This window comes from Engystomops pustulosus, chromosome 3 (assembly GCF_040894005.1).
Source record: "Engystomops pustulosus chromosome 3, aEngPut4.maternal, whole genome shotgun sequence".
NCBI lineage: Eukaryota > Metazoa > Chordata > Amphibia > Anura > Leptodactylidae > Engystomops > Engystomops pustulosus.
Genome location: NC_092413.1, coordinates 209,583,592 through 209,601,448, shown reverse-complemented (window position 1 = coordinate 209,601,448; position 17,857 = coordinate 209,583,592). Strand labels below are relative to the sequence as shown.

Sequence of the window (17,857 nt, the reverse complement as noted above, 5' to 3'; positions counted from 1 at the left end):
TAGAGTACTGTTCTTGGCTATAAACCACCCTGGAACCTAAATTCATTGATCACCCACTGAAAAAAACCCTAAATTGCTGGCTCTTCTTGTGACTTTTCTTGAATTCTGTGTTGAAAAGGCTTGGTTGAGGGTGGCCTGTAAGCAGCATTTAGAAATTAAAAGCTGAGCTTCTGTTTGGTGTCTCATAAGGATTCATCAATTTGTGATATTTTGAATTGTAGGCTCTCGAACTTCCCCAATCAAGCGCCCCTTTCTCCCTGAGCTGGTCCGAGAAACCTGGAAAGGCAGTGCTGTGCAAGGCTCTGTGGCGCAACGGATAGCGCATTGGACTTCTAGAAGGATGTAGTGATTCAAAGGTTGTGGGTTCGAGTCCCACCAGAGTCGAGTTTTGGATTTCAATTAATCTTTGCCTCAAGAACTGTTAGGAAAAAGCAATCGAAAAATCAACAGCTCGAACCAATGAGAAAAATCTGCTTACAAGGAAAGAGAAATAGACAGGTGATTTGTAAATCTAACGTTCAATACTTACCACCAAGGCCCATCTTTTCCCTGATAATCCATGCACGTTTATTGATCACTTTAATCCACGCCCTCGGAAGGAAACCTGCTGTTTGCCAATCCAATGTTCAAATCTTGAATGACTTGCAACAAGCAAGGAGCCCCATTTCTAAGTCATGCAAACTTCTCTACCAGCAGGCTGAATGGAGGTCCTATCCACTCATGTTAACCAAATCTTTTTTTTTCAAGAGAAAGTGCACTTTGTTGCTCACCCTTCTGGCTTTCATGCATGAAGAGAAAAAATGTCCTAACACCGAAACAGTAGGGTGAGAAAAACATCCTTTTTCTCATCAGCAAAACTTGGCACTACATTGGTTTGGGATGCCTAAAAAAGTCTAACCTGCACACAGCACACGGCTCTGTGGCGCAATGGATAGCGCATTGGACTTCTAGAAAACTGTAGTGATTCAAAGGTTGTGGGTTCGAGTCCCACCAGAGTCGCTTTTTGGATTCCACGCAAGCATACATTTTGTGATCTTGCCTTAAGTAATCTTAGAAAGCTGAAAATGAACAATGTCAACCTATGCGACATTGTGTTTAAGGATGTAGAGCACTGTTCTTAGCTGCAAACCTGCCTGGAACCTAAATTCATTGATCACCCATTGAAAAGAAGCCTCAATTGCCGGCTCTACATGTGACTTTTCTTGAATTCCGTGTTGAAAAGGCTTGGTTGAAGGTAGCCCCTCAGCAATGTCTAGAAAAATGGAGTGAGGCCAAGAATGAAAAGCTCAGCTTCTGTTTGGTGTCTCTTAAAGATTGAGCAATTTGTGATATTTTGAATTGTAGGTTCTCGAACTTCCCCAATGAAGCAATGAAGTGTTAGAAACACATGGTTTTTCTCATTAGAAAGAAATGGCACGACTTTGGTTTTGGCTGCCTAAAAATGTCTAAAGAGCTGAAACTACATGGCTCTGTGGCGCAATGGATAGCGCATTGGACTTCTAGACAGCTGTAGTTATTCAAAGGTTGTGGGTTCGAGTCCCACCAGAGTCGCTTTTTGGATTCCACCAAAGCATACATTTTGTGATCTCAACTCAAGTTTTCTTAGAAAGCTGAAAATGAACAATGTCAATTTATGCAACATTGCGCTAAGGATTTAGAGTACTGTTCTTGGCTATAAACCACCCTGGAACCTAAATTCATTGATCACCCACTGAAAAAAACCCTAAATTGCTGGCTCTTCTTGTGACTTTTCTTGAATTCTGTGTTGAAAAGGCTTGGTTGAGGGTGGCCTGTAAGCAGCATTTAGAAATTAAAAGCTGAGCTTCTGTTTGGTGTCTCATAAGGATTCATCAATTTGTGATATTTTGAATTGTAGGCTCTCGAACTTCCCCAATCAAGCGCCCCTTTCTCCCTGAGCTGGTCCGAGAAACCTGGAAAGGCAGTGCTGTGCAAGGCTCTGTGGCGCAACGGATAGCGCATTGGACTTCTAGAAGGATGTAGTGATTCAAAGGTTGTGGGTTCGAGTCCCACCAGAGTCGAGTTTTGGATTTCAATTAATCTTTGCCTCAAGAACTGTTAGGAAAAAGCAATCGAAAAATCAACAGCTCGAACCAATGAGAAAAATCTGCTTACAAGGAAAGAGAAATAGACAGGTGATTTCTATATCTAACGTTCAATACTTACCACCAATGCCCAGCTTTTGCCTGATAATCCATGCACGTTTATTGATCACTTTAATCCACGCCCTCGGAAGGAAACCTGCTGTTTGCCAATCCAATGTTCAAATCTTGAATGACTTGCAACAAGCAAGGAGCCCCATTTCTAAGTCATGCAAACTTCTCTACCAGCAGGCTGAATGGAGGTCCTATCCACTCATGTTAACCAAATCTTTTTTTTTCAAGAGAAAGTGCACTTTGTTGCTCACCCTTCTGGCTTTCATGCATGAAGAGAAAAAATGTCCTAACACCGAAACAGTAGGGTGAGAAAAACATCCTTTTTCTCATCAGCAAAACTTGGCACTACATTGGTTTGGGATGCCTAAAAAAGTCTAACCTGCACACAGCACACGGCTCTGTGGCGCAATGGATAGCGCATTGGACTTCTAGAAAACTGTAGTGATTCAAAGGTTGTGGGTTCGAGTCCCACCAGAGTCGCTTTTTGGATTCCACGCAAGCATACATTTTGTGATCTTGCCTTAAGTAATCTTAGAAAGCTGAAAATGAACAATGTCAACCTATGCGACATTGTGTTTAAGGATGTAGAGCACTGTTCTTAGCTGCAAACCTGCCTGGAACCTAAATTCATTGATCACCCATTAAAAAGAAGCCTCAATTGCCGGCTCTACATGTGACTTTTCTTGAATTCCGTGTTGAAAAGGCTTGGTTGAAGGTAGCCCCTCAGCAATGTCTAGAAAAATGGAGTGAGGCCAAGAATGAAAAGCTCAGCTTCTGTTTGGTGTCTCTTAAAGATTGAGCAATTTGTGATATTTTGAATTGTAGGTTCTCGAACTTCCCCAATGAAGCAATGAAGTGTTAGAAACACATGGTTTTTCTCATTAGAAAGAAATGGCACGACTTTGGTTTTGGCTGCCTAAAAATGTCTAAAGAGCTGAAAATACATGGCTCTGTGGCGCAATGGATAGCGCATTGGACTTCTAGACAGCTGTAGTTATTCAAAGGTTGTGGGTTCGAGTCCCACCAGAGTCGCTTTTTGGATTCCACCAAAGCATACATTTTGTGATCTCAACTCAAGTTTTCTTAGAAAGCTGAAAATGAACAATGTCAATTTATGCAACATTGCGCTAAGGATTTAGAGTACTGTTCTTGGCTATAAACCACCCTGGAACCTAAATTCATTGATCACCCACTGAAAAAAACCCTAAATTGCTGGCTCTTCTTGTGACTTTTCTTGAATTCTGTGTTGAAAAGGCTTGGTTGAGGGTGGCCTGTAAGCAGCATTTAGAAATTAAAAGCTGAGCTTCTGTTTGGTGTCTCATAAGGATTCATCAATTTGTGATATTTTGAATTGTAGGCTCTCGAACTTCCTCAATCAAGCGCCCCTTTCTCCCTGAGCTGGTCCGAGAAACCTGGAAAGGCAGTGCTGTGCAAGGCTCTGTGGCGCAACGGATAGCGCATTGGACTTCTAGAAGGATGTAGTGATTCAAAGGTTGTGGGTTCGAGTCCCACCAGAGTCGAGTTTTGGATTTCAATTAATCTTTGCCTCAAGAACTGTAAGGAAAAAGCAATCGAAAAATCAACAGCTCGAACCAATGAGAAAAATCTGCTTACAAGGAAAGAGAAATAGACAGGTGATTTCTAAATCTAACGTTCAATACTTACCACCAAGGCCCAGCTTTTCCCTGATAATCCATGCACGTTTATTGATCACTTTAATCCACGCCCTCGGAAGGAAACCTGCTGTTTGCCAATCCAATGTTCAAATCTTGAATGACTTGCAACAAGCAAGGAGCCCCATTTCTAAGTCATGCAAACTTCTCTACCAGCAGGCTTAATGGAGGTCCTATCCAATCATGTTAACCAAATCTTTTTTTTCAAGAGAAAGTGCACTTTGGGGGGGCGTGGCTAGCGACGCATGGAGCTGGACGTGTGAAGCGAGGGCTCCGCTGTCTAGTGGTCTTTAGCGGCACAAAGCGGCGTGCACAATTAAGAATTTTCACCCTCCGGTGCACTAAGAGTGAGTGGACACCGGGAGAATGGCGAAGGGACGGAAAAAGAAGAGCCCGCTGAAACTTACCCAGTTTTTTCCAGCAGCGGAGACGACGCAAGATGGCGGAGGCCGCATGGCAGAGGCCCAGCATGCGCAGGAGCTTGTCCATCCAGATTCCCCGCAACCACGGGAAAGTGATTTACTCCTATCGGAGCCTCTACTGGCATTGGACTCATCACCGAGTAGCCCCGCTTCTGAGGGTCAACAGGATACAGTGCTGGATATGGAGGTACCGTCCACTCCTTCACTCCCGCTGTTAAACACATCACAGATCACTGTTAACCCACATACAAGCTCCTGGGCCTACCCAGTTGCATCACCCATACTGGCCTATGAGACTAACACACCTGGCATGGCTCAATCGCCTATAACCATGGCCTCCATGAAAGCTTTATTATCTGAGCTCCAAGCAAATATCACTAAGGAATTCCAAAGCTCCTTCCAGGCCCTTAAGTCGCAAGTGGATGCTTTGGGGGAGCGCACGTCCCACACAGAGGGCAAGATGGCTGAGCTCACAGCGGCCCATATTGACATGGTGGATGTTACCACCACTCTGGAAGAAGAGATAGAAGCTCTTAAAGCAAAAGTGGCAGACATGGAGAACCGGAATAGGAGGAATAACCTCCGCTTTAGAGGAATTCCTGAATCCGTAAAGCCAGATGCCGTGTCTGAATTCCTACTGGACTATTTCGCTTGCTTGCTCCCTGAGGCATCACAAACAGATCTAATAATCGACAGAGCACATAGGCTACCAAAGCCTAAACATCTGCCCTCGGAAGTGCCAAGGGATATAATTGCGCGCATCCATTTCTTTCACGTAAAGGAGAAATTAACACAAGCTGCTAGAACACCGCCACAACTTCCAGCACGATTTTCATCTATATCAGTATACTCTGATTTATCCGCAGCTACCTTGGCTAAGCGCAGGGCTTTTTCTCGTTGCACATCCTTACTAAGAGCGAATAGTATCCAATACAGATGGGGCTTTCCTGTTAAAATCATCATTACGAAGAATGGTTCCAAGTTCACTGCAGCGTCGCCAGAAGAGGGTCTACAGCTGTGCAAAGAATGGGGTCTCCAGGATTCAGAGTTGGCAAACTTACCCCAAAAACGCTTCTCTCCGTCAAGATTGGAGGAGGAATGGACAACGGTGCGCCATAACAAGAGACGTACCACTTGAAGTTTATTATAGCCCGTAACAAGGGTCCCATTCTTTTCATCTTTTCAGACCGGGACTCTGCCCGATGTCAATTATTCATCTATGATGGTAACTTACCTGTGCTGAGCGTGAATGACCACTTTGGGCACGCCTGTTTAGGTTGGACACCGACCTGCTCCCAAAGTGCGCATACACTTTTGTTTCAGTTTTTAATTGTTTGTTTTTGTTGTTTTGTTATAACCCTTGTTTAGCTGGTCGTGCATTTGCTGGAAGAATTCACAATGATAGATGGTGCTATGAGTATTGGAGGGGGGGGCTTAGTCCGGGGAGCTCCGTACCTCTTTCTATGCCTCACAAGCGTCCCACATATGATTGTTCTAATCATAAGTTACAATGGTAATTAAATTACTTTCAATTAATTCTAAAGGTCTAAATTCTCCGTGTAAAAGATCTTCTGTGTGGCAAGAAGCTATGAGAGCCCATGCGGATATTATTGGTGTCCAGGAAACACACTTAAATGCTGCTGACACTTTTAGATTTAAAAATAAGAAGTTTCCACACATATTTCACGCCCCTGCAACAGGAAAGAGGTGCGGAGTATCTCTGGCCATAAGGGATACTGTTGCATTTGCACAGGACTTTATTTGTATTGACGAAGGAGGGAGATATATTATTTTAGTGTGCTGCATAAATAACGAGCAATACACACTGGTGGTCGTGTATAGTCCAAATACAAAACAGCATCGCTTCCTTAAAAAGGTTCTTAAGAAAGTAATGTCAATAAAAAAGGGTCATTTAGTTGTAATGGGGGATCTTAACCAAGCAATATGGCCTTCCATAGACACTTCAAACACTCGTACTTCACCTGAACCCACACCCTACTCTTCCACCATATCGCACTATGGGTTATTTGACATTTGGCGAATATGTCATCCGACGGAACGAGATTACTCGTTCTACTCAAACTGCCATAAAATCTACACGAGGATAGATTATTTTCTTATAGATAAATCCCTACTGTATCAAACAATAGATTCTACTATAGGCACTATATCTTGGTCCGACCATGCCCCTATCACCCTCTCCTTAAGGGAAGAATTCAATAACCCAGGCAACTCAGTCTGGCGAATTAATAACTATATTCTACAGCACGATAAATATGCCCCGGCTACAACCCAGGCCTTAAAGGAATACTTCCATATTAATGACTCAGGGGAAGTGGACGATCCAACATTGTGGTGTGCCCATAAGGCTACGATAAGAGGTCATCTGATTGGCCAAGCGTCCCACGCTAAGGCCATCCATACTTTCCAGGAAAACCGCTTGTTGGAGGAGCTTGCCACTTTACATAGACTTAATAAAATCTCACACGACCCTGCAAGGGCAGAGGAAATAGTTGATCTGACGGCCCAACTTAAAACTCTAAATGCCCACAAGCAGGACTATGCCTTGCAGCGCCTAAAAATGTCGCATTATTGGATGGGGAATAGACCTAGCTCCCTATTAGCAAAGTGTCTCAGAGCAAAGGAGGCGAGGGCTCGTATCCCCTTTATTATCAAACAGGACAACTCTAGAGTGATGGATCCCCTAGGCATAGCAAATGCTTTCGCAGAATATTATGGGAACTTATATAACCTGGAGGAGAGCCTCTCAGAGTGTCAGCCTGTAGAAGCGAATATACACCAATTTTTAAGTTCCCTTAACCTTCCCCAATTCTCCCTGGAAGCAGTCTCTGCCTTCTCTACCCCTTTCACAGAGCAGGAAGTTATTAAATCCATCTCGTCCCTTAAAATGAACAAAACACCTGGGCCGGATGGCTTTTCTAATGAGTACCTCAAATTCCACAAATATATATTAGCGCCATATATTGTTAGAACTTTTAATTCCTTTATGGAGTCGGGTTTTATTCCCCCAGAGATGTTACAAGCACTAGTCATCACGCTCCCTAAACCAGGTAAGGCCACGACATCCCCACCCAATTTTCGTCCTATCTCATTACTTAATTCAGATCTGAAACTGTATGCTAAATTGATAGCAGCTAGATTAGCAGACGCCCTCCCAAGTGTCATAATGCCAGATCAAGTGGGGTTTGTCAAGGGACGTCAGACAGTGGATGGCACCAGAAGAATTACTAATCTGCTGTATCTAATGGAGGCCCGGCGAACGCCTTCTCTGCTCCTTACCTTGGATGCGGAGAAGGCGTTCGATCGAGTTCATTGGGGCTACCTCCGACAGGTCCTGAGTACCTTTGGCCTGTCGGGTCCTATCCTAAAAGCTATTATGGCCCTGTATACCAAACCGTCTGCTAGGGTATATACATCGGGCATTTTATCACAACCATTTAAAATCACCAATGGCACACGTCAGGGGTGCCCTCTCTCCCCAATTATTTTCGCACTTGTAATGGAACCGCTAGCGCAAGCAATTCGCTTGGCCCCGTTCATCAAGGGAGTGCAAGTTGGGGAGGGGGAGCATCGTATTGGCTTATTTGCTGACGATGTTATATTGTGCTTATCAGAACCAGAAGCATTGTTAAAGGAAGCTTTTTCCATACTCCAAAAGTTTAGTACTCTCAGTTATTATAAATTGAATGCCACCAAATCAACAGTATTAAGTGTAAACATCCCCCCTGAGATCCAGCATAAGTTAAAGAACGAGTACCCATTTGAATGGGCTAAGAACTCTGTTAATTATTTAGGAATCACTCTCACTGTCCCTACTAATCAAATGGCCCAAGTCAATATCAACTCTTTAGCTCAAACCATTACAAAGGATTTACGCGCTTTCGCCAACCTTCCTATTTCATGGACAGGCAGAATTGCCTCAGTTAAAATGATGGTTCTCCCCAAAATTTTATATTATTTCAGGAATTTACCTATCCCCTTACATATTTCCTCCCTAAAGAATATCCAAAAACTACTGACTGCCTTTATATGGAAGGGCCAAAAAGCAAGAGTACCTCTGAATACTCTAATAATGTCAACGGCAGATGGGGGTCTGGGATGCCCTTCAGTAGTAGAGTACTATAAAGCGGCAGTTGCAGACCAGATAAAAGCTTGGTGGTCGGATGAGGTAGACAAAAGGTGGATTGAAGTAGAAAGAAGTCTATCAGGATTCCCATCTTTAAATTCGTTGGTATGGGCTATTAGGTTTTCTCAGGTTAAACTCCCTATGATCTCACCTACCATGAAAGCAGCGATAACATTTCTCAAGGAGGCCTTTTTAGACCCGAGAGTCATATCATTAAAGATTCAGGATCTCCCGTTCTCAGTGCTTAATTGCATTATATCTAACACAAGCTTTGATCTGTGGGTCGCCAATGGGATCGGGACGGTGGGAGACATTATGGATGGGAATGGAATTCGCCCCTTCGATCAAATAGCTTCGCAATACCATCTTACCAAGGGGGAATTTTACAAATATCTACAATTACGTCACTTCCTGGCCAACCAGAAATCCATGGAAACACATATCCCCTCCAAATATGAAAGATTTTTAACTTCATCAAACCCCCAGAAAAAGGGTATTTCAGCAGCTTACTCTACTTTAGTGGGCTGTCATAAGCTTGATAATACCCCCTATAAGGAGAAATGAGAGTTAGAGCTCCAGGAGCATTTTACAAATGATCAATGGTGTAAGGCCATAGCGATTAGCAACAAAGCATCTAGGTGTGCTAACCACCTGGAAAACTCCAGGAAAATGCTTTATAGATGGTACTTCACCCCCTATAGACTATCCAAAATGTTCCCCAACTCCTCACCACTATGCTGGAGATGCGCCAATTCTAAGGGGTCTCTTCTTCACATATGGTGGTCTTGCTCAAGTATAGCCCCTCTATGGGCTCGGGTGTTCAAACTGATTACCGCAGTCCTATGTTTCCCACCCCCTTGGGGACCTCAGGTTGCTCTTCTTGGCTTAGGGCTTGACCAATTAAAAACCTCAGATAGGCTCCTGATGCATAACATTATAACCACTGTAAGATTACACATTGCGAGGCTTTGGAAATCGCAGGAAATTCCTGTTATTAAAGTTATTAGGAAAGAAATAAACCACAATTGTGTAATGGAGGAACTCATTGCCCATCGTACGCATTCTATGTCCCGCTTCACCCACGTATGGTCTAAGTGGAAGGACTTCTGTAGCCGCAGCTCTGACTAGGGTCTATACAGTACTCCAAATGCCTGTAAACTAGGAGGGAAGCACGTACCTTACATTGAATGCCACCGTTCACTAACAGACCACAATTCTCTTATGCTGCAAGTATTTGAGCCTATAGTGACTATTCTATCATTGTACAATTGCTAACTTGTGTAAAGTCCATTTCTAGTACCGCACGGCCTGTAATTGTTGGTTAACTACTATGTTAGTTTGTTATTCTAGTTTCTATTTTCTTTGAGCTAATATTTGAATGTACCCCTTAACCTGTAAATGTTTTACTATTTTACAGGGTGGGTATCCCGTGTCTGGGTTTACCTATCCCTGGTCAGTGTACGCTGGTACTTTTATATTATTAATCTTCAATAAAAAGTTGATGTTAAAAAAAAAAGAAAGTGCACTTTGTTGCTCACCCTTCTGGCTTTCATGCATGAAGAGAAAAAATGTCCTAACACCGAAACAGTAGGGTGAGAAAAACATCCTTTTTCTCATCAGCAAAACTTGGCACTACATTGGTTTGGGATGCCTAAAAAAGTCTAACCTGCACACTGCACACGGCTCTGTGGCGCAATGGATAGCGCATTTGGACTTCTGGAAAACTGTAGTGATTCAAAGGTTGTGGGTTCGAGTCCCACCAGAGTCGCTTTTTGGATTCCACGCAAGCATACATTTTGTGATCTTGCCTTAAGTAATCTTAGAAAGCTGAAAATGAACAATGTCAACCTATGCAACATTGTGTTTAAGGATGTAGAGCACTGTTCTTAGCTGCAAACCTGCCTGGAACCTAAATTCATTGATCACCCATTGAAAAGAAGCCTCAATTGCCGGCTCTACATGTGACTTTTCTTGAATTCCGTGTTGAAAAGGCTTGGTTGAAGGTAGCCCCTCAGCAATGTCTAGAAAAATGGAGTGAGGCCAAGAATGAAAAGCTCAGCTTCTGTTTGGTGTCTCTTAAAGATTGAGCAATTTGTGATATTTTGAATTGTAGGTTCTCGAACTTAACCAATGAAGCAATGAAGTGTTAGAAACACATGGTTTTTCTCATTAGAAAGAAATGGCACGACTTTGGTTTTGGCTGCCTAAAAATGTCTAAAGAGCCGAAATTATATGGCTCTGTGGCGCAATGGATAGCGCATTGGACTTCTAGACAGCTGTAATTATTCAAAGGTTGTGGGTTCGAGTCCCACCAGAGTCACTTTTTGGATTCCACCAAAGCATACATTTTGTGATCTCACCTCAAGTTTTCTTAGAAAGCTGAAAATGAACAATGTCAATTTATGCAACATTGCGCTAAGGATTTAGAGTACTGTTCTTGGCTATAAACCACCCTGGAACCTAAATTCATTGATCACCCACTGAAAAAAACCCTAAATTGCTGGCTCTTCTTGTGACTTTTCTTGAATTCTGTGTTGAAAAGGCTTGGTTGAGGGTGGCCTGTAAGCAGCATTTAGAAATTAAAAGCTGAGCTTCTGTTTGGTGTCTCATAAGGATTCATCAATTTGTGATATTTTGAATTGTAGGCTCTCGAACTTCCCCAATCAAGCGCCCCTTTCTCCCTGAGCTGGTCCGAGAAACCTGGAAAGGCAGTGCTGTGCAAGGCTCTGTGTTCGAGTCCCACCAGAGTCGAGTTTTGGATTTCAATTAATCTTTGCCTCAAGAACTGTTAGGAAAAAGCAATCGAAAAATCAACAGCTCGAACCAATGAGAAAAATCTGCTTACAAGGAAAGAGAAATAGACAGGTGATTTCTAAATCTAACGTTCAATACTTACCACCAAGGCCCAGCTTTTCCCTGATAATCCATGCACGTTTATTGATCACTTTAATCCACGCCCTCGGAAGGAAACCTGCTGTTTGCCAATCCAATGTTCAAATCTTGAATGACTTGCAACAAGCAAGGAGCCCCATTTCTAAGTCATGCAAACTTCTCTACCAGCAGGCTGAATGGAGGTCCTATCCACTCATGTTAACCAAATCTTTTTTTTTCAAGAGAAAGTGCACTTTGTTGCTCACTAGAGATGAGCGAACATACTCGTCGAGTATTTCGCCCGCTCGAGAAAATGGCAGCTCCCGCCGTTTTGCTTTTTGGCGGCCAGAAACAGAGCCAATCACAAGCCAGGAGACTCTGCACTCCCCCCAGCATGACGTGGTACCCTTACACGTAGATAGCAGTGGTTGGCTGGCCAGATCAGGTGACCCTGGGATAGACTAGCCGCTGCCCGCGCTGCTCGGATCATTCTGTGTCTGGATGCCGCTAGGGAGAGAGCTGCTGCTGGTCAGGGAAAGCGTTAGGGTGTTCTATTAGCTTACTGTTAGGCAGGAGTGATTCTAAAAGAACCCAACAGCCCTTCTTAGGGCTACAATAACGTTATAATTTTTTTTTTTTTTTATTTGCAGCTAGTACCATATTGTGAGGAATTTGCAGGGGGACTTGCTACCGTTGTGTTTAGCTCTTAGTGACACACATATCCACCTCAAACACCAAAGTGGGAAAATTTATTAGGGGTTTGAGTAGAATTAGGCACAGTCTGCCAGTTTCTTTTTATTTTACGTTTATTGTTTTAATAACTCAGTGTCATCTCATCTTGCATAGTAGTGTGCTGTAATACTTGGCTAGAAAATAGCCATAGGAGAATACAAACGGCTTAATTACGCCTACAGTAGCGTTATATATATTTGATTTCTGGTTGATCTGCTGGTGGCTGTAGTTGTTGCAGTGCATCTACTAGTAAATTGTGAGCAATTTGGAGTCAGACTTGCGACCACTGTATTTTAGTGACGCACATATCCATCGCAAAGACCGAAGTGGGAAAATTTATTAGGGCCCGGGGTTGTATTTCAATTAGGCACAGTCTGCCATTTCCTTTTTTATTTTACGTTTATTTTTTTCATAACTCAGCGTCATCTCATCTGGCATAGTAGTGTGCTTTCATACTTGGCTAGAAAATAGCCATAGCAATAGGATAGCATCGTTTGGTTTTAAAAACTAAAAAACACACACAAAAAAAAAACACAAAAAAAAGTTAAAAAAAAAATTAAAGTTATAACTCTCATTTTCAAAATGTTTAACCCGAGGGCTAGGGGTAGAGGACGAGGACGGGGACGTGGGCGTCCAACTACTGCAGGGGTCAGAGGCCATGGTCCTGGGCGGGGTGAGACACCACCTGCTTATGAGGGAGCAGGGGAACGCCGCAGAGCTACACTCCCTAGGTTCATGTCTGAAGTTACTGGGACTCGTGGTAGAGCACTGTTGAGGCCAGAACAGTGCGAACAGGTGATGTCGTGGATTGCCGACAATGCTTCGAGCAATTTGTCCACCAGTCAGTCTTCCACGCAGTCCACCCATGTCACCGAAATCGGCACTCCTCCAGCTCCTGCACCTCAGCCTCCTCCCCCCCAGTCTGCCCCCTCCCAGCAAAATTTGCCATTTGAACCGGCATACTCTGAGGAACTGTTTTCTGGACCATTCCCACAGTCACAAACCACTTGTCCGGTTGCTGATGAGCAATTTTCCGATGCCCAGGTTTTCCACCAGTCGCAGTCTGTGGGTGATGATGACCTTGTTGACGTACTGGAAGAAGTGTGTAAAGAGGTGTCCGACGATGAGGAGACACGGTTGTCAGACAGTGGGGAAGTTGTTGTCAGGGCAGGAAGTCCGAGGGGGGAGCAGACTGAGGGATCGGAGGATGATGAGGTGACAGACCCAAGCTGGGTTGAGAGGCCGGGTGAACACAGTGCTTCTGAGACGGAGGAGAGTCCTCGACCAGAACAGGTTGGAAGAGGCAGTGGTGGGGCCAGACGGAGAGGCAGGGCCAGAGCTGGTGCATCAGCGCCAAATGTGTCAACTAGTGAAGCTCCCGTGGCGAGGGCTCCTGCGGCGAGGGCTAGATTTTCAGAAGTCTGGAGGTTCTTTAAGGAAACACCGGATGACCAACGGACTGTGGTGTGCCACATTTGCCAAACCAGGATCAGCAGGGGTTCCACCACTACTAGCTTAACTACCACCAGTATGCGCAGGCATATGAATGCTAAACACCCCACTCAGTGGCAACAAGCGCGTTCACCTCCGGCCGTGCACACCACTGCTCCTTCCCCTGTGTCAGCTGATAGTCAGCCCCCTGCCCAGGACCCTGCCACAAAAACCCCATCGTCGCCTCCACGATCCTCCACAGCATCCACCAGCGTGCAACCCACCCGCACGCCCAAGCCCTTAATGTGCACATCTCCAGATTGCTAAGCCTGGAGATGCTGCCCTATAGGCTAGTAGAGACCGAGGCCTTTCGCAGCCTCATGGCGGCGGCCGCCCCTCGGTATTCGGTCCCCAGCCGCCACTACTTTTCCCGATGTGCCGTCCCAGCCCTGCACCAGCACGTGTCAGACAACATAATCCGTGCCCTGACCAACGCCGTTTCTGACAAGGTCCACCTGACCACGGACACGTGGACGAGTGCTGCCGGGCAGGGCCACTATATATCGCTGACGGCACATTGGGTTAATTTGGTGGAGGCTGGGACCGAGTCTGACCCTGCGGCTGGTCATATACTGCCGACGCCGAGGATTGCGGGGCCTACCTCGGTCCAGGTGTTTCAGGCCTACTATGCCTCCTCCTCCTCCCACCCCTCCTCCACCTCCTCCTCCGAACGACCATCCGTGGGCATGGCGCCATCAGTTGGTAGCTCTAGGCACAGCAGCAGTGCCGTCGCTAAGCGACAGCAGGCGGTGCTGAAACTGCTGAGCCTAGGCGATAAAAGGCACACCGCCCAAGAACTATTACAGGGCATCACGGCGCAGACTGATCTGTGGCTGGCACCGCTGAACCTGAAGCCAGGCATGGTTGTGTGTGACAACGGCCGTAACCTGGTGGCGGCTCTGCAACTCGGCAGACTGACACATGTGCCATGCCTGGCCCATGTGTTAAATCTGATAGTTCAGCGTTTCCTCAAGACATACCCCAATCTGTCTGATTTGCTCATGAAGGTGCGCCGCATCTGTGCGCATTTCAGGAAGTCCAGCACAGATGCTGCCACTCTCAGGGCAGCGCAGCGCCGCCTCCAACTGCCCGCTCACCGACTGTTGTGCGACGTGCCCACGAGGTGGAATTCAACACTGACCATGTTATCCAGAGTTTACCAGCAGCGCCGAGTGATTGTAGACTGCCAGATGTCAACTTCCACCAGAACTGGTAGTCAGGTCAGTCAGCTTCCTCAAGTCTACAATGAGGAGTGGACGTGGATGTCTGATATCTGTCAGGTGCTGAGTAACTTTGAGGAGTCAACACAGATGGTCAGTGGCGATGCCGCCATCATCAGCCTCACCATCCCGCTGCTTGGCCTGTTGAAAAACTCTCTGGTCAGCATGAAGTCGGAAGCTTTGCGCTCCTCACAAGAGACGGGGGAAGAAGATTCCCTTGTTGATAGCCAAAGCACCCTTAGGTCTGTTTCTCAGCGCATATCGGAGGAGGTGGAGGTGGAGGAGGATGAGGAGGAGGAGAATGTTGGCGAGACACAAGAGGGGACCATTGTTGAGTCCTTCACTGTTGAGCGTGTATGGGCAGAAGAAGAGGAATTGGAGGAGTTGGAGGAGGAGGAAATGGACAGTCAGGCCAGTGAGGGGAGCAAATTCTTACGCGTTGGTACTCTGGCGCATATGGCAGATTTCATGCTAGGCTGCCTATCCCGTGACCCTCGCGTTCAAAGAATTTATTCCAGCACCGATTACTGGGTGTTCACTCTCCTGGACCCACGGTACAAGCAAAATCTTTCCACTCTCATCCCTGGAGAGGAAAGGAGTGTGAGAATGCATGAATACCAGCAGGCCCTGGTGCACAAGCTGAAACAGTATTTCCCTTCTGACAGCGCTAGCGGCAGAGTGCGTAGTTCTGCGGGACAAGTAGCGAGGGAGAGTAGGCGAGCAGGCAGCTTGTCCAGCACTGGCAAGGGTACGCTTTACAAGGCTTTTGCCAGCTTTATGTCACCCCAGCAAGACACTGTCACCTGTCCCCAGTCTCGGCAGAGTAGGGCTGATCTTTACAGAAAGATGGTGAGGGAGTACGTAGCTGACCATACCATCGTCCTAAATGATCACACAGCTCCCTACAACTACTGGGTTTCAAAGCTGGACATGTGGCACGAACTGGCGCTGTACGCCTTGGAGGTTCTTGCCTGCCCTGCCGCTAGCGTCTTGTCCGAGCGGGTTTTCAGTGCAGCTGGTGGCATCATCACCGATAAGCGTACACGCCTGTCGACTGACAGCGCTGACAGGCTGACGCTTATCAAGATGAATAAAGCATGGATTTCTCCTAATTTCCAATCTCCAGCAGGTGAAGGAAGCTCACCCTGAATAATTTATCCACTCCTCCTCCTCCTCCTCATTTTCCTCCTTCTCCTGCTCTTTGTACAGTAAAGCAGAGGAAACAGGCTATTTTTTGACAGGGCCCACTGGCTCTACCTATAGTACTTTATGCATTTAATTTTTCTGGAGGGCCACCGACCCGGTCCTCTGTTTTAAACAATTTTTGGGAGTGCCACATACAGGCACTCAATCTATTCAATTTTTCTGGAGCTCCACCTACCTGCTCCTCTGGTTTGAAAAATTTTTTGGACTGCCACATACAGGCACTCAATCTATTCCATTTTTCTGGAGGGCCACCTACCTGCTCCTCTGGTTTGAAAACTTTTTTGGACTGCCACATACAGGCACTCAATCTATTCCATTTTTCTGGAGGGCCACCTACCTGCTCCTCTGGTTTAAAAACTTTTTTGGACTGCCACATACAGGCACTCAATCTATGCCTAAAAAAGTCTAACCTGCACACAGCACACGGCTCTGTGGCGCAATGGATAGCGCATTGGACTTCTAGAAAACTGTAGTGATTCAAAGGTTGTGGGTTTGAGTCCCACCAGAGTCGCTTTTTGGATTCCACGCAAGCATACATTTTGTGATCTTGCCTTAAGTAATCTTAGAAAGCTGAAAATGAACAATGTCAACCTATGCGACATTGTGTTTAAGGATGTAGAGCACTGTTCTTAGCTGCAAACCTGCCTGGAACCTAAATTCATTGATCACCCATTGAAAAGAAGCCTCAATTGCCGGCTCTACATGTGACTTTTCTTGAATTCCGTGTTGAAAAGGCTTGGTTGAAGGTAGCCCCTCAGCAATGTCTAGAAAAATGGAGTGAGGCCAAGAATGAAAAGCTCAGCTTCTGTTTGGTGTCTCTTAAAGATTGAGCAATTTGTGATATTTTGAATTGTAGGTTCTCGAACTTCCCCAATGAAGCAATGAAGTGTTAGAAACACATGGTTTTTCTCATTAGAAAGAAATGGCACGACTTTGGTTTTGGCTGCCTAAAAATGTCTAAAGAGCCGAAAATACATGGCTCTGCCACATACAGGCACTCAATCTATGCCTAAAAAAGTCTAACCTGCACACAGCACACGGCTCTGTGGCGCAATGGATAGCGCATTGGACTTCTAGAAAACTGTAGTTATTCAAAGGTTGTGGGTTCGAGTCCCACCAGAGTCGCTTTTTGGATTCCACCAAAGCATACATTTTGTGATCTCACCTCAAGTTTTCTTAGAAAGCTGAAAATGAACAATGTCAATTTATGCAACATTGCGCTAAGGATTTAGAGTACTGTTCTTGGCTATAAACCACCCTGGAACCTAAATTCATTGATCACCCACTGAAAAAAACCCTAAATTGCTGGCTCTTCTTGTGACTTTTCTTGAATTCTGTGTTGAAAAGGCTTGGTTGAGGGTGGCCTGTAAGCAGCATTTAAAAATTAAAAGCTGAGCTTCTGTTTGGTGTCTCATAAGGATTCATCAATTTGTGATATTTTGAATTGTAGGCCCTCGAACTTCCCCAATCAAGCGCCCCTTTCTCCCTGAGCTGGTCCGAGAAACCTGGAAAGGCAGTGCTGTGCAAGGCTCTGTGGCGCAACGGATAGCGCATTGGACTTCTAGAAGGATGTAGTGATTCAAAGGTTGTGGGTTCGAGTCCCACCAGAGTCGAGTTTTGGATTTCAATTAATCTTTGCCTCAAGAACTGTTAGGAAAAAGCAATCGAAAAATCAACAGCTCGAACCAATGAGAAAAATCTGCTTACAAGGAAAGAGAAATAGACAGGTGATTTGTAAATCTAACGTTCAATACTTACCACCAAGGCCCAGCTTTTCCCTGATAATCCATGCACGTTTATTGATCACTTTAATCCACGCCCTCGGAAGGAAACCTGCTGTTTGCCAATCCAATGTTCAAATCTTGAATGACTTGCAACAAGCAAGGAGCCCCATTTCTAAGTCATGCAAACTTCTCTACCA

At 45.3% G+C, this 17,857-nt stretch overlaps 12 non-coding genes across 12 annotated transcripts; all 12 read left to right on the top strand.

The window, feature by feature from the left end:
- Positions 1-298: 298 nt before the first annotated feature.
- On the top strand, positions 299-384 carry TRNAR-UCU (transfer RNA arginine (anticodon UCU)). Its single transcript is given in 2 exon segments — positions 299-335; positions 349-384. It is a non-coding gene; the product is annotated as a tRNA-Arg (tRNA).
- A 529-nt stretch (positions 385-913) lies between these two features.
- On the top strand, positions 914-999 carry TRNAR-UCU (transfer RNA arginine (anticodon UCU)). The gene is given in 2 exon segments: positions 914-950; positions 964-999. It is a non-coding gene; the product is annotated as a tRNA-Arg (tRNA).
- A 466-nt stretch (positions 1,000-1,465) lies between these two features.
- TRNAR-UCU (transfer RNA arginine (anticodon UCU)) lies at positions 1,466-1,551 on the top strand. The gene is given in 2 exon segments: positions 1,466-1,502; positions 1,516-1,551. It is a non-coding gene; the product is annotated as a tRNA-Arg (tRNA).
- A 402-nt stretch (positions 1,552-1,953) lies between these two features.
- On the top strand, positions 1,954-2,039 carry TRNAR-UCU (transfer RNA arginine (anticodon UCU)). The gene is given in 2 exon segments: positions 1,954-1,990; positions 2,004-2,039. It is a non-coding gene; the product is annotated as a tRNA-Arg (tRNA).
- Positions 2,040-2,568: 529 nt separating this feature from the next.
- Positions 2,569-2,654, top strand: TRNAR-UCU (transfer RNA arginine (anticodon UCU)). Its single transcript is given in 2 exon segments — positions 2,569-2,605; positions 2,619-2,654. It is a non-coding gene; the product is annotated as a tRNA-Arg (tRNA).
- Positions 2,655-3,120: 466 nt separating this feature from the next.
- Positions 3,121-3,206, top strand: TRNAR-UCU (transfer RNA arginine (anticodon UCU)). Its single transcript is given in 2 exon segments — positions 3,121-3,157; positions 3,171-3,206. It is a non-coding gene; the product is annotated as a tRNA-Arg (tRNA).
- A 402-nt stretch (positions 3,207-3,608) lies between these two features.
- On the top strand, positions 3,609-3,694 carry TRNAR-UCU (transfer RNA arginine (anticodon UCU)). Its single transcript is given in 2 exon segments — positions 3,609-3,645; positions 3,659-3,694. It is a non-coding gene; the product is annotated as a tRNA-Arg (tRNA).
- A 6,403-nt stretch (positions 3,695-10,097) lies between these two features.
- TRNAR-UCU (transfer RNA arginine (anticodon UCU)) lies at positions 10,098-10,184 on the top strand. The gene is given in 2 exon segments: positions 10,098-10,135; positions 10,149-10,184. It is a non-coding gene; the product is annotated as a tRNA-Arg (tRNA).
- A 466-nt stretch (positions 10,185-10,650) lies between these two features.
- TRNAR-UCU (transfer RNA arginine (anticodon UCU)) lies at positions 10,651-10,736 on the top strand. Its single transcript is given in 2 exon segments — positions 10,651-10,687; positions 10,701-10,736. It is a non-coding gene; the product is annotated as a tRNA-Arg (tRNA).
- Positions 10,737-16,361: 5,625 nt separating this feature from the next.
- TRNAR-UCU (transfer RNA arginine (anticodon UCU)) lies at positions 16,362-16,447 on the top strand. Its single transcript is given in 2 exon segments — positions 16,362-16,398; positions 16,412-16,447. It is a non-coding gene; the product is annotated as a tRNA-Arg (tRNA).
- A 528-nt stretch (positions 16,448-16,975) lies between these two features.
- On the top strand, positions 16,976-17,061 carry TRNAR-UCU (transfer RNA arginine (anticodon UCU)). The gene is given in 2 exon segments: positions 16,976-17,012; positions 17,026-17,061. It is a non-coding gene; the product is annotated as a tRNA-Arg (tRNA).
- A 402-nt stretch (positions 17,062-17,463) lies between these two features.
- Positions 17,464-17,549, top strand: TRNAR-UCU (transfer RNA arginine (anticodon UCU)). The gene is given in 2 exon segments: positions 17,464-17,500; positions 17,514-17,549. It is a non-coding gene; the product is annotated as a tRNA-Arg (tRNA).
- Positions 17,550-17,857: the final 308 nt, after the last annotated feature.